Source organism: Dicentrarchus labrax, unplaced genomic scaffold, assembly GCF_905237075.1.
Source record: "Dicentrarchus labrax unplaced genomic scaffold, dlabrax2021, whole genome shotgun sequence".
In the NCBI taxonomy this organism is placed as follows: Eukaryota; Metazoa; Chordata; class Actinopteri; family Moronidae; genus Dicentrarchus; species Dicentrarchus labrax.
The window spans coordinates 27,009,107-27,024,240 of NW_026136711.1; positions in this window are offsets into that span (position 1 = coordinate 27,009,107).

Genomic DNA, 15,134 nt, shown 5'->3' on the forward strand with positions numbered 1-15,134 from the left:
TGGACTCAGAAAGACCCTGCTGTAAGTTCGGTTAAAGAGGGAACGGCTGATGTCTAATTACCTGTTGAGATGTGGTTTGGATTGAAGCAGCTCTTATGACAGTATGTCTTTCTTCTTGATGAGGAAATTATAGTCTACGGCAAAGCTCACATTCTCTTTATTTGCATCTTGAGGTCTTCACCTGCTCCCATGTGTCTCTCTGACTTTGAATTATGCAGTGGAAGAAATTTCCCCTCATCAGAAGTGAAGTGGGTTTATTTTCTCTGCTGCCTGGAGGAGCTGGAGGTTTTTGAACTTCAAATTCACACATGAGAAATATTTTGATTGCGTTCGATAATAACACCCTGTAATATAAATGGATCACAAAAGTAGACTCTGCACCTCCCGACTGCAAAGATAATCATATTTCATCATCTGCGGTGTGTTTTCTAGAGCTGAGTTATAGTCATATTTTGTGCAGGAGTGTGTTGAGGAGTAAACCGGTGACGTGAGATCAAACAGCATGTACGTCTGTATGTTTTTGGTGTGTGTGTGTGTGTGTGAGGCAAAGAGGGCAGATACAGGGCAGGGAGGATTATCAAGCTGCCCTTGATAACACACAGGTGGCTGATCTTGGGACTTAGGGTCTGACGCTGTCCCTCAATCCACCACTTCCTACTCTGTACACACACACCCACACACACACAGCTACACACACAGCTACACAAACACAATTCCTGTCCTGGGAGTTGCAATATCATGGCAGAGCTCAGGTTACTGTCCGAGTGCGCAGCTCTGTCTTGTGGAGAGTTAGGAATGGGATGAAATAGATAGTGAATGTAATATTCTGCCAGTTCGTGCAGAGGTGAAGGGTTATTGATGGGGACTTTGTTGTTCGAGGGATATATGTCTGACCGCCTCAGGATTCCTGTTTGATTTACAGTTTAACGGCCTGTTGCTGGAGAAATGAATAACGCCATTACCGAAGTAAAAGTGGGGAAAAAAGAAAATTATAGCACAAACAAAATAAGCAATCACTCTCTCTGCCTCTCTGCAGCACATTCTTAAGTGACGACAATTCATCTTCAATTTCACACCAGAGTTTTCCGAACTAAGACCCCCATAAAGTGCTCGAGTGAACTAAAACTCTCCATGGTTGCTGTTGGTGTTAGCGGTGGGGGCTGGAGAGAGCGAGGGTTGACATTTATGGATGAGGCTGTCCACCATCCCTACTATCAGGTTTTAAGAGTTGTTACAAGCACGGAGCCCCTCTGCGTGCAGCGTCAAGGGCCGAGCGCGAGGACCGGGCTGACAGGATCTGGGGTGGCTGCACTGCGTTCACGGAGGCTTTGTAAACTGCGGTCGTGATGTGCACATCCATCACAGCCCGGCAGCATGCTGGGTTTCAGGATGGGGGTGCATTCGTTATACTGACATGGCCAGGGGGACAGGAGGAAGGAGGGAGGGATTAGGGGAGTGGGGCAGACAGGGCTCGGGTCAAGATTAGGGTGTTGGGGTAGAGTGGACCATGTAGACGAGGTGGAGTGGGGAGTGGTTCAAGATAAGGAGATTTTTGCTGGGTTTTAGAGGGCCTAAGGCTCCATGGTAGCCGTCTAGCTTTTGAAGAAATCCCACTTGTTCTTTTACAAGTCTTTGCATTATTACAAGAGGATTTAGGGAACAAGGGTTTCTGTGGATGCTGCAGGAGGCCACGTTTGAGGAATTTCATTAACAAAACATCATTTAGAGGGAGATTAAATGAGGAAAACACTTCAAGTAACTAGACGATCATTGCAAACATTGCTTCCGATTTAGCTGCTTTTGTTCACCGTGCATACATACATTTGGGTTATATCACTTTTAGTGGGTTTTTACTGCTGTTTCTATTTTTCTTTGTGATATAGAATAGAGTACAATACAATAGAAAGCCTTTATCTGCATTTGGTTAACAGTATATGTTGTTCTGATTTTTCTCTGGGTTGCTGTAGAGGGAAGAAATGTAAGTAATTAATATACCACACACTCCAGTGAGTAAACTTTCCACTGCTCCATTTCCTGTCCCACTTGCTCCTGAATCTCACCCTGTGTGACCTTCTCACCCTGAAGTAGTGACTCTGTTAACAGCTGTACCAGTTAAAATCATCCACATTATTAATCACCCCTGCGTGAAGGAACTATTTCTTCAGTCGAATGTGAGGAGCGTTCTCAGACTGTGAGGTGGGTTATTCAAACAGGACGTTGTTATTGGAAAGAGATGTTCATATTTTACTGTCATTTTTCAATCTGGTGAAAACCACAAACAAAATTACATTTGTTTCCATTGTCTTTGGGTGGCGGCAGAGTTCTCCGAGATGGATATCTCAAAATTCAAGTAAAACCAGAACTATCTTCAAGGCTACTAAAGGTAAATGAGAAAAAATATATTTTTTCTTGTAATTTGGATGAATGAACCCTTTTAACACACGAGTCTGACTTGTCGTGTATAGACAACAATGGCAAAATGGTTGTTTTGTGTGACTGCTTCCCTCCACCACCCTGTAATCTGGGATAACCAGGGTGTCTGGTGTTGGGGGGGTTACGGGTGGACAGGGAGGAGTGATGCTGAAAGGGAACATCAAAGCAAAGAGGGGGGAGGAGGGGGGAGGTGAGAGGGGACACAGAGATTTGGTTGATGGAGGAGAATGAGAGAAAGTATAGGTCAGGAGCAGGGCTGCATGGAAAGCATGACAAGAAAACAACAGGTCTGAGCTAATTATCTTGTTTTCAGACCTTATCAGACTCTGGCATGTAGACATTACTGTCTGCATGATGGGAATCTTCGGTGTGAACACAAAGCATCGCTGCATTTGGGATAAATACAGATAAATCCCTTGCCAAACACAATACTGAAACTTAACAGCGATTCCAGGTTGATATAGAGAGGCTTTTATAATCTTGAGGGAGGACTGCTTTATCGCAAATTCCATCTGAGAGCCGGTGGGTAGTCCAGTGTGTCAGTCACAGAGACAGTCAAGCTTTTCTCAGGCAGCCAAACCATCCAATCACACATAATGATTTCCATTTGCTAGCTGCAGGCGAAGGGAGAATTTTTGTCTATCTCAACACAAATCATTTCCCCAGACTGCACCAGAAATAACTTAAGCCCTCAATTCAATGACAACTGGGCTCAAACTTTCTTCTATGTTTGGCTCTGAATGAATAAACAAGATGTTTGTAGCCGAGTTACATCCCCAGAAATATAATAAAGCGCAGTTGTTTTAGCTACGACGGAGGATTCTTCACCGCAAACAAGATTAGGAAATGCATGCAGCCTTCTAATTTCTCCTACCTCTAATGAAAGATCAGAGAGGAGAGGAGGAGGAGGAGGAGGAGGAGGAGGGTGAAGAGGAAGAAAGAAAAGGAAATGAGAGAAGAGGAGGAAGAAAGGAAATAAGGGGTGAGGAAACGATAAAGGAGGAGGACGAGGAGAGCTGGAGGAAGATGAAGAAAGGAAGAAGAGGAGGAGATGAGAGAAGAAGAGTATGGGATAGGAAAAGGAGAGGAGGAGGAAATTAAATGAAATGAAAGGACAGAAGACTAAAATAGGAGGAGGAGGAGAGGAGTTCTGGGTGTAAATCACACTGAGATCTTTCTGTTTTACACCCCACTGCAGCTGAAACCAAACGGCCGCAGCAGAACATCTGTTGTGTTTGGCCGTGGCATCCGTCCCTCCTCTCCTCCTCCTCCTCTCCAGCCGACCTCGCTGACAAAACCATTTGACTCCTGCCTCCCACGAAAAAAGTTTTATCCATCTACTGCATATACTAGATCTTTGACCTGGGAGGAGGAAGAAGAGGAGGCCTGGAGGGAGGGAGTGGGGAGGGGGCTGAACGAAAAAGAGGAGGTTACGAATATATGAGCCTCTCTGTGAGAAGCGGCTGCCCTGCGGAAACGAGAGCATTGGATCGTCGCATATTTCTCCAAACACAACAGCGTCTGGCTGTAATATGTGGTTATTATGGATCGTAGCTTTGCTGATTCAGAGATGATCTCATGCTCTTCTGGCAGTAGATTATCTTCCAGTCGTCCTAAACGACATCTCAGATTCTTGTTTTTCTGGATACATGAAGCACAGAAAAATGAACTGTCTGTCCAGTGAAAACATTTTTGAAAGTGCGTAAATAGGGGGTTTTATGAAACAGAGCCTTGTGGAATATTAAATTATTGTGGTCGGCTTAATTGTTAATAACTATCTGACGTGGCCACAAGAATTTAAACATTTCTGCTATTTGACAAGTTTAAAAGATCCTTATTGGATTTTTGTGAAACCCTTTTGATCTCTGCAGTGAAGAAGGAGGAAAAAATAATTTAAGAAAATCAGCTGCACCAACAAAGACAAAGAGTATTATAAATATAATAAATCTTTTTCTTCATAAGAATAAGTCAAAAAATATAACTGGACACATCAGTATTTAATATTGTTAGTTAAATATTTAGTGTAAAAAAAATATTTTTTTTTTTCTATCTACCTTTGATGTTTCGATATTACTGGTCTTGGCACACAATTGTGGTAACACTACAGGAAGGTATGCAAAATGTCGGTAGTTACTAAGGAGTGAGTGAGGTACAAATCAGGAACGAACTGATAATTAATTCATTATTTACTCAGAATGGAGGACTATATTGATATAAAGGTCCAGTGTGTAACATTTATTGGCAGAAATGGAATATAAGTATACTTTTATTTGTGTATAATCACCTGAAAATAAGCAGATTATATCACTTCTAGTTATTCTATCACGTTATCATGTTTATGTTTGTTTTAATCTATATTCTCTCTTTCTCTGTATGATGTCTGTCTCGTCCCTGTCAGGGAGCTTCCCGTCCTCCTGTCTGTCTCCAGCACCTTGTACATCAGCTTCACAGTTGCTGTTTGTCTCCTCCCACCCCCTCCTGCTCCCGCCATCCTGTCAGGCATGTGCTCCAATAATAGCTCGGCCAGGTAGCTCAGCCATGTGGAATTTGACATTGTGTCCCGGGGCACGTCGGGCCCCCGGTGGGAGAGTGTGAGCGGACAGGAGACAGTCTGTGTCAGGTTTGTTGAGAGTGAGTGGCACAGTCTTGGATGAGTATTATTAAGAGTAACAGCAGATAAGGCTGCCTTTGTTCAATATTTTAATTATAATCAAGAGATCTTATGAAAACAACAAATTAATGAAGAATACTTGCTTGTTGGATAAATGCCTTTTCCTCTTGAGTGGATTTGTTGATAAAAAATAAAAAGTTTTAGTCGCCCAATAACACACTGAAGATAATAATGATCATCCTGAAACTGTAATAGTTGCATTTTCTCATTTTGGGGGGAATCAGTTTTATATTAGTTTTTTTTGTGATCTTTAACTATGGGAATTTGTTTTTGACAATATATCTTGACTCTGCTATTTTGCTGTGATATCAGCATGATAAATACTCTGCCAATATCATGTATTTTGATTCTTTCCTTTCTCATGACGTCATTGATGAGGTAGCGTAGGGTTTCAGTCTAATATAGTTTGAGAGCTAAAATCAAGTGTGGAGATACAATCTTTATATTTTCTTACACTGAATCTGTCACCTGGCCTAAATACAGGACTAAATGTGCACATGATGGCCTTTCTTAGCTTCCTTAAAGCTTAAACTGGTGTAAATAATCTCAAAAGAATACTGAACCTCTTTAAACCCACTTAATTTCCTGGGGAAGGGACAGTCAACATAAACTCATCCTGTGCAGCCAAACTTTGCTAGGAGTGTTGGGTTTGAATATTATAGCTGGAACAAGCCGATACATGATATGGTACTGTCAGGTAGAATGTGCTAAGATGAGTTTAACAACTTTGAAGTTACTTAACAGAGAAATTAAAAAAAATAAAAGCTAAGGGTTTAAGAAACATGAGAAGAAATGTACACATCATAACATGTTATCTGCTTTCATTACCCTCTAAGGCAGCGTCACAGCCAGCTGTCTACAGTAAACACACTTCAGGAGACTCAAACATTCAGTAGGTATGCATGTATGTTTTTTTTATATATCTCCCTGATGAGATTGTCCTTTCTTTTATCCCTCACAGATAAGCCTTTCCTCTAATACCATGTATCAAAGCAGTCAACCTACACCCAGATAAGCAGATAGCACACATACTGTACATACATAAAGAACGGCTATTACACTCCACATACTTCAGCCTCCTACCATTCTCCTCATTCGCCCTCCCATCTCCCTTCCTCTCTCTCTCCCAGGACCCCAGGCCGGTGGCTGCAGCGGTGGGGGCAGAGTGATTCATGAGTGGGGCGGAAGGAATGTGTATGAGCACCACATGTCTTTTCAGTTACATGCTTTCCACAAACACACATGCACACGCATGGCGACAGGTGCGCAGCTGCAGGAGAGTATGTGGCACTGAAGGAGGCCCTTGTTATCGTTGGCACCAGACTCTCAGCTGTGCCCTGTCGCACCACTGGAGGCTGTGTGGTCACGGGCTGATATATGGGCTGTTATATGGGAACAGACATGCCATCACATTCAGTCATTATGGAGTAACAGTGCGGGAGCGAGCGCAGACAAACTCTGTATTCAGTCAAAAGTGTCAAAGTACTGACCTCGATATGTCACCATATTCAGAATATTCAACAAATTAATTATCCAAATACAGTGTGTTTGACATGTGCTAAAGGGTCAATTCAACATGGTAACCAAGCAGATATTTCATGTTCGAGCTTTCTGTGTCCTCCCCAATGTGGATTATCTCAAGTAACATGGGAAACACTGTTTCTGGAAAGATATGTTGCTGCTCATTAAAACTTTTATTGCACCACAAAACACACAGTGAGCAATTTTCAAAGGGGCTGTTTCTTCAGAACAAAGTAGTTCCAATGAAAACGGTTCACAGCGAGATCTGGGGATGCTCCAAAATAACGGGGTCAGTTTTTGTAGCATGAGTTGCCGCTGTTGAATTTTTAAATCTAATTATTAATTGAATGAATAATCCACTTAGTATTGTAACCAACGGGTAGCAGCAAACTGACAGATATTTATTTTTTAAAAAAGGGGAATAAAACCAAAAGAGAGAAGTTGATTCTTGACCCTGGAAACAGCATTTGACAAAATTATCTCACCACAAGGTCCATTTAGTGGCTGTTCTGCAGCTTTCAATCATGTCACGCGATCGTCCTCGGCAGATGGAGCTGACAGGTTTAAGCCAACGGGACAAAAAGCAAAGGTGGTAGAAGTAGACACATTCTTTACTGAAGCAGAATTACACAAACTTGTGCAGTAAAAGGAAAGGATTCAACTTCTTTATTCAAGTAAGTCCTCAAGTCCTCTGTTGATTTATCTGAAGGTAATTTCTACTGACTGTTTCTGTGCAGAGCTAATGTTAACTTGGAATAGGGTTGAGTCGTATGCACCAGTCTTGATCTTGGAAAGTAAAATAAATAAAACTAAAAATAGATAATTCCCATCAAATGAATTAAAACTAAAGTAACAAGCCTGTTTGAAAATATAAGGAGAAGAAAATGCAGATACTGGTGTAAAAATGTAGAGGGCAAAAGCAAAAAAAATTGTGCAAAAACAAAACCTGAAAAACCTGCTTTATAAAGTATTTGTACCTAGTTAGGTTCAGTGTGAAGGATTTAGTGGCATCAAGCAGTGATGAGAACACCATTATCTACAGCCAGTGTTTGGTTTCTCCCATCTGGGCTTCTGTAGAAACATGGTAGTTCAACATGGATAGCAACGGATAGATCTGGACCTCTGGACAGGTCCATCTGCTGAGGAAGATCCTGTGATACAATCAAAAAGCTCCAGAATTTGTGGTTCTGCAAGGCCACATACCGCTACATGTAAGCGAGAACATGCCTGTATTTATAACTCAGGTGAAGGGACCGTTTAAGCTCAAAGCCATCACCAGTTGAAGGTTTGTAAATATTAATATTTCATTCATGGCGTTGACAGCCGGGGCCCCATTTGGTAATCACAAAAACATATCACCGTCGTTGGAAGGAAAAAGTCTTGACCCTCCAAAATGTCTGCAGAAAGAGACTACAGTGTTTTCAGCTTGACATCCACACATTTTTAATTGTTTATAAAATGGGTTTATTAATATTTTGGCATCTTTCAGGGAAAACCATCAAGCACCAGCTTTAACTGAAGGCAAATAATAAAAAAAATCATCAAAATCAGGTCATGTGGGAGTTATGTGGTGTGTATATTTCTCTGTCTGTCTTTCGTTCATGCTTTTTCGGGGGGGGGCAGAAGGTTTAGCTGGTGAGAATGAGGAGAGGACAGCGATTGGCAAATGAGCTAATTTGTCAGACACTCAGACAGCTGCTTCCTCTGAGAGCAGTGGTGTTAATAGATGCATAAAAACATTCACACTTTAATTAATATCACCTGCAGAGATGGCGGGGGTAGGTTTGCGCTCTGTGTCTGTGTGTAGAGCACGTGAAACTGGGTCGGGTTGGAGCCTCGTTCACCTCTTGTAATAGTTTCAGTTATTGTGTTTGTGCCTGAAGAGGTGTGAGTGTGTGTGTCTGTGTGTGTGTGTGTGTGTGTGTGTGTGTGTAACCCGCAAAAAGTCTGTCAGTATGTGTGTGCTGTTGTGTTTGGTCTCAGCACGTGCAAAAGTTTACGTGTAACCAGAGGAATGCAGCTGAGCGTGTGCTGTGTGTGTGTGTGTGTGTGTGTGTGTGTGTGTGTGTGTGTGTCTGTGTGTGTCTGTGTTGGTGATTTGTTCTCAGTGAGGATGAACCTGTAACTTCCATAAAACTTCTCTGTAGGTCATACGAGTAGAAAATGTCTGAGTCCATCAAAGTGACCTATTTCATTGTTTAGCCAGCAAGCGACATCATCAGGTGAAACTTTGATTGTCTGTGGGCGCCCGGTTAGCTCAGTCAGTAGAGCTGGTTACCCATATACAGAGTTGCTGCAGCGGCCTGGGTTAGAATCCAACCTGTGGCCCTCTGCTGCGTGTCGTCCTCTCTCTCCACCCACCTTTCCTGTCTCTATCAATAAAGCCAACAGAAGGCCAAAAAAACTTTGATTGTCTGTTGATCACAGAGATGCTATCTTGGCTGTAGACTCTTAGTCCTGTTTAAAGATGAATAATATGTAATGTAAATACGTATTACAATGTCTATAAACACTAGATCTGAGTTGTGTTGCTTTATCTAAAATGTTTCCACAAATGTTCAAACCCAGAAAAATCTGTAATGTTATTCAGGTAACGGAGCGTTTCACCAGTCGCCCTTTGCGTGTGAGTCAGTGTTGTTCTGCCAGAAGCTGTCATAAATTGACTTTTTAATAAATTTTTATGATACACATTTTAGATCTTGGTTGTTTTTAACTCTATATTTTAACCCGATGAAGGATTTCAATCATCAGACGTCTGGATATCAAGTTATCAGAGAAACAAGCTGAACTAATGTTAACAGCAGCTCGACTCGCAGGCCCTCCGGGACGTTGTTTGTCGGCCCAACAGCATCGGAGAAACAGATTTTTTAAGGAGAAACTGGTAAAGACAACAACTCCCATGATCCAACGCTACTTCATGATGAAATCAAAGATCTTTTGTTGACTTTTGGATGTGAGAGACCCTCTAGCGGCATTACATTTTGTACACTTAAAAGTTATGTTATGTTTTTGTTACGATAGTTTCCTTCCCCCCTTCCTTGTTCCTAACTCACCCCACTTCATGTCTCTCCTGCGTTACTGTATCACAACATTTGAGTCAGCAGTACACATCTGTTTTTTCTGGAAGCTAAATCCTTGACAATCTTTAAAAAGCCCAGGAGGCTGTTAAACAACACTTATTGCTCGTTTGAAGGTATCTCCAGAATCCTCAAAGACGCAAAACATCTGGATAAAAAACATACATCTGTTGAACATGTTTGTATTTTTCTTATGTCGTACAAAATGAGTGAGGACATCTGTCATTTCTGGCTAGTCTCTCTGTTGGTCAGAAGATGGAGTTGCAGCTTGATGAAATAGGTATGTAGCAAGTCTCGCTACAACCGTGAGTCCTGGCAGCACACAAACTCTCAGACCAGATAGTCGGTTCACGTAACTTTTATTGTAGTTGTGCCAACACAAACAACACGCAATCGGTTCTGCGGCTCTCGCTCTCAGTAACATCTCTCTCTCCCGGGTCACACAAGCACAGTACTGCAAGATAAAGGGTTAGAGTGATTAGGCAACGATAAGCAGCTGAGGTAATCAACTCACCTGGTGCTGCTCTCACAAGCCTCCCCCACACCTCTCTCTCCTGCAGCTGAGTGCAAACCACACTCACCTCCACATCATAAAAAAAACATATTATTTATATATTTAGTTGTACAGTAATACATAGCGAGAGTGCTCGGCGTATTGTGTATTCTGCATGGCAAAAATTCAGCTAGTACGCAAGTCGTAGTTGAAGGCAGTGTACGTTGGGGTGTTCTCCAATATGATTTTAACAGATGCCTGGCGGCCAATCACGAGCAGTTTTGGTGGCCATGGTATAAATACAGAAAGATTCACACCACCCAGTGTTACACTCACATTCGTGCTGCGTTCAGGGAAGTATATGGAAGGTTCTTTCTATCTGACAAACTAATCAGCCACATGTCTCTCAGTGAAAACAGCTCCTGCAACTACTGGAGTTCCATAGTTGTTTTCTTTATCAGACTGTTATTTTTTTTAAAATATTGAGTACTTTATAATAGACTCCATCAAAGGAGTGTTGCCTCTAGGAAAAATTTCCCAGGATACTTACTGGACAGCTTCAAGTGCCGTGCAACATTAGGGCCCAAACTCTGAGCCTGTACATTCCTGCGCCTGTGTGCTGGTTGCTGTCTGCAGCTGCGGGGCCGCTGGCTGGTTGATGAATGAACCAATAGCGTCCAGGCTACATGATGAATGGACCAATAGAGGATGATGGATAACAGTGGAGGGAGCCTGCGAGGAGCGGATGGTTTCAAAGAGGCCCGAAACATGAATGTAGCAGCTAGATGTTAAAATCAAGGGAAAATGGAAGGAGGGAGTGGGAGAAAGTGATAAAGCAAGATAGAGGAGACAGGTAGAGGGAGAGTTTGTATGCAGTGATAAGTGAGGGGGAAAAGGAGTGAGAGTCGGGAAGAGCAATGTGACAAAGTGTTAGCAAGGGAGGAGAGCTGACAAAGGGAGGGAATATTTATGAGAAGAGTGGACAGAAAGTTGATAACATTTGATAATTAGCAGAAAATACAGACATTATCTCTGCAGGTATTTGGTCATAAACCAAGTATTGGACAAACTTTTGACATGATGATGGTGGCAGATGAAAATTCAGGGGATCACAAAGGTTATTAGGCTACAATATATCCTAGAAGAGACGTGGAAATCTGTACCAAATTTTATGGCAATCCATCCAGTAATTGATGAGATATGTCAGTCAAAACCACAAATGTCAACCTCATGGTGGCGTTAATGAGATAGTCAGGCAATCAGGAGTCAGTAGAATTCATCCTCTGGGGATTATGTTGGTACAAAATGTATATGATGGTAAAACATCCAGTAGCTATTAAGATATCTCAGGTGATGGACTGACAGACCAACATTGCCATCCCTCGATATGCAGCTAGCATGGCAAATATAAAGGAAAAAAGGAAGAAGAAAGGAGGGAGTGGTGATGGGATGAAGCATTGAGCACATTACTTGTGTTATTCAGGAAGTCTTTGTGTATATAAATCCACCTACTATGTACTATAATACCACAAACATGTGTCAAACAATAGCGTAACATTGAAGCAGACAACTTTGCTTGGCAACCCTGGAAACAGATCACAAACAAAAAGACATCCAGGACCCAAAACCTCTAAAAACAAACAAATGGTAGGCGTGTATGAATGAAGTGTGAGATAACAAAAAAAAAAAAAATCCTTTGAATCCACATTGACGAGAGATTAAATCCTCCGCTCTTTCCGGCATTAAAACACATATTTTCAGGTCTCTTGAAGATGTGTGCACAGGTTTTCATGCGTATCAAAACTCCCAGTCTCTCATCGCAGTTTCCTCGCTGGCAAGTCAGAACTGAACTGCAGGCGTAATTTCTCCTGCCAAGGTGGCTGATATCAGTAATAGCTACAGGGTGCAACTTCATGATACAGAGAGCTCCATAACCCGTGGCAACTTGGCAGGCAACTTGTAAGGCAGTCATGCAGGTTGAGCTCCAAACAGCTCTGTCAACACCGTACGGCACTTCACAACAAAGGAAGACTGATTAAAGTTTGGGGGATGTCTGCACACCTGTTCATCCTCTGATATCAAAAAGAATCTCTTGTTTCTATTCACGAGCTGTACACTGTACATGCTTCAGAGTCTGCGGGAGTCATTAGGAGCAGTCGAGCACAGAGAAAAACTGAATGGATTGTACGTACACGTCGCTGAGTGATCTTCCCCGGCGTTTGAAGTTAAGTTGATGGAGAACATGTGGGTCAGTTTCCACCTCCTGGAGTAAATCTTACCTTCAAACAGAATATCTGAGCGTGCAAAGAGAAGACGGAGCAGAGGGAACAAGCAGAACAAGAAGGAGGCAAAGGCAAAGATGAGAAATTGGAGTGAAAAATTCATCACAAATAGATAATGGTAGTTAACTCTTGTTCATATCCGTTCGCCCAGCTTATTCAACTACATCCGCACCGCCACCGACAAATCACCAGGACTGAGTGGTATCTTTTACCTGGGTTGTAACAGCAGCAGGGTTTGAGTTAAAGAGATAGATTTCTTTACATTCAGTGGTCAAAGAAGTGTTTAGATTATTTAGTGTGTAACATTTATTCATAGGTATGTTTTTATTAGTGTATAATCACCTGAAAATAACAGTCATTGCATTTTTGTTACTGTACCTCCTTCCGTGGAGTTCGCCATGTTGAACTGCCATGTTTCTACAGTGGCCCAGAATAGACAAACCAAACACTGACTATAGATAGGGTCGGCCACTACACACTACACACTTCACAGCCTGTTCTCATTCCCAAATACCGACGTGAGCGGTGTTAGTTGGAATCTGAAACCTTACTGCTAGATGCCACTAAATCCTACACACTGGTCCTTTAAGTAAAAGTGGAAATGAGACATACCGTTACGTTAAGTAAAAGTACAAGAAGAAGGAAGTATTAACAACCAAAAGTACATAAAGATATCAGAATGTATAGAATATATTTTTATATTATTGGTTTAAGCAGTACTTTAATATTTTTGTTGGTTGAGGTGGAGCTTTTTTTAACAGCTATACTGTTGGATAGTTGGATAAAAGTAACTATAGCTGTAAAAGGGAACAAAGTTTCCCTCTGAAATGAACTGGAGCAGAAGATTTATGAAGAAGGAAATGCAGAATACATGTAAATCCTAGTAAGTACAGAACTTAAGTACATTTACTTACTTTCCACCACTGTTAATATTGTGGCAGAGTTATGAAGTTGTATCCCCTGATCCAACCAGTGTAGCCTCCTGAGCCTCTCGTCTTTATTAACTCATCTTGTTTTTGGAAGCTGCCCTCGTGCTGCGTACATACCAGCATCACTTTAGTGCTGCAAGAGTTTTTAAAAGTGAATACTGGTATTATTGAAGCCACTGGCTAATATGCTCTTCTAGATATTTCTGAAGAACAAAATGTCAGACAAACGTACACAGCTTTCTGTACAGTGTGTGGATGTGTTGTCTGACTCCTACAGTCTGTTTGGTCCCAATTATTTTGCTGTGGATGTTGCATTTATTTATCTTTTTTTTCAATATTGATTTCAAAACAGAAACTTTGACAAAAACCAACTGCGACGTGATTTCATTGTATTGGATCATCTACAGCAGCAACAAAGGACTCTGATATCTTCCTGGAGGCTAACTGTATGCAGACAAACTGCAGGGATCATATGAAGGAGAGGGGCAACCTGGACCATTAGTGGAGGAAAAAAAAAGAACAACAAAACACCACTATTATCCAGCTTCTCTCCGGGGGTTGCCATGCTCCTGTCACTGTAATGAGATGAAAACAAACAGTAACTGTAGTCCTGTGTGTGTGTTTGTGTGTGTGTGTGTGTGTGTGTGTGTGTGTGTGTGTGTGTGTGCGTGTGTGTGTGCAGACATGCTATATCCTTGTGTATATCCGCAGTGCTCTCTTGTCTCGTATCAATGGCAGTCACTTAGAGAGTGTGAGTCAGTGTGTTTACTGTTTTCACAGATGGAGCTCTGACACTGTCTGGATAACTGAGATAAATGACTCGCACTCCGGCTCAGCAGATGGGAAAAACAACAGCCAGTCACACACACACACACACACACACACACACACACACACACACACACACACACAGATATACTGTTTATTAGAAATGAAGCACTTTATCAACTGATATATTTTTGCTCCTAATCACAGCAGAGCAAAAAAAGATAAAATGCAGGAAAGAGCAGCTACTCATTAATGGTGGAAACGTCAGCTGCCGATTGGTTCAATGTAGCTTAAGCCAATAGAGGAAGAACTCATCTGTAATCAATTAACAGCTGCAGCTAGTTTCAGGGGATTTTGACATAAAGCAAACGAGAGAGAGAAAAAAGTGAACACTCTGCCAATAAGTTCTCCCCATATGTAATGAATTTTAAACTACAGTATGGTGCCATAAATGAGATTTTCTGATAAATGTACCACTGCTGGCCGTCATCCATCACGCCGTCCGTAAATGACGACCAAAGGTTAATGTTGTTCACTGGAGGCCACCACAGCAGGTGGGTTTCAATCTGCTGCTGCTGGTCTGCGGCTCCTCGGCCACTGAGTGTCCTTGATACTCCTGACAAATACTGCCCTCATGTGGACGGAAACACTTCAGCTGCTCTGAGTGAGGCAGGGGTCGACTGTCGCATCCAATCCATTGATTAGATAGCCATTTTAACGAGTGTTGTTATTGAGTGTTTTATTGATTACAAGGTCATTTATTACTTTGTGTGTGGTGGTGGTGGTTGATTGGGATCTAACGATTAAGTCCTGGAGTTATTTGTCCCTGTTGTTTACACAGTACACTAACCTTTATTAAGATGAAGACAGGCTGAATATTTATATGAGAATATAATATTTAACTTAATATAAACTTTCAACAGCAAGCACATAATTCTTATTTTTCTTGATATACTTTCA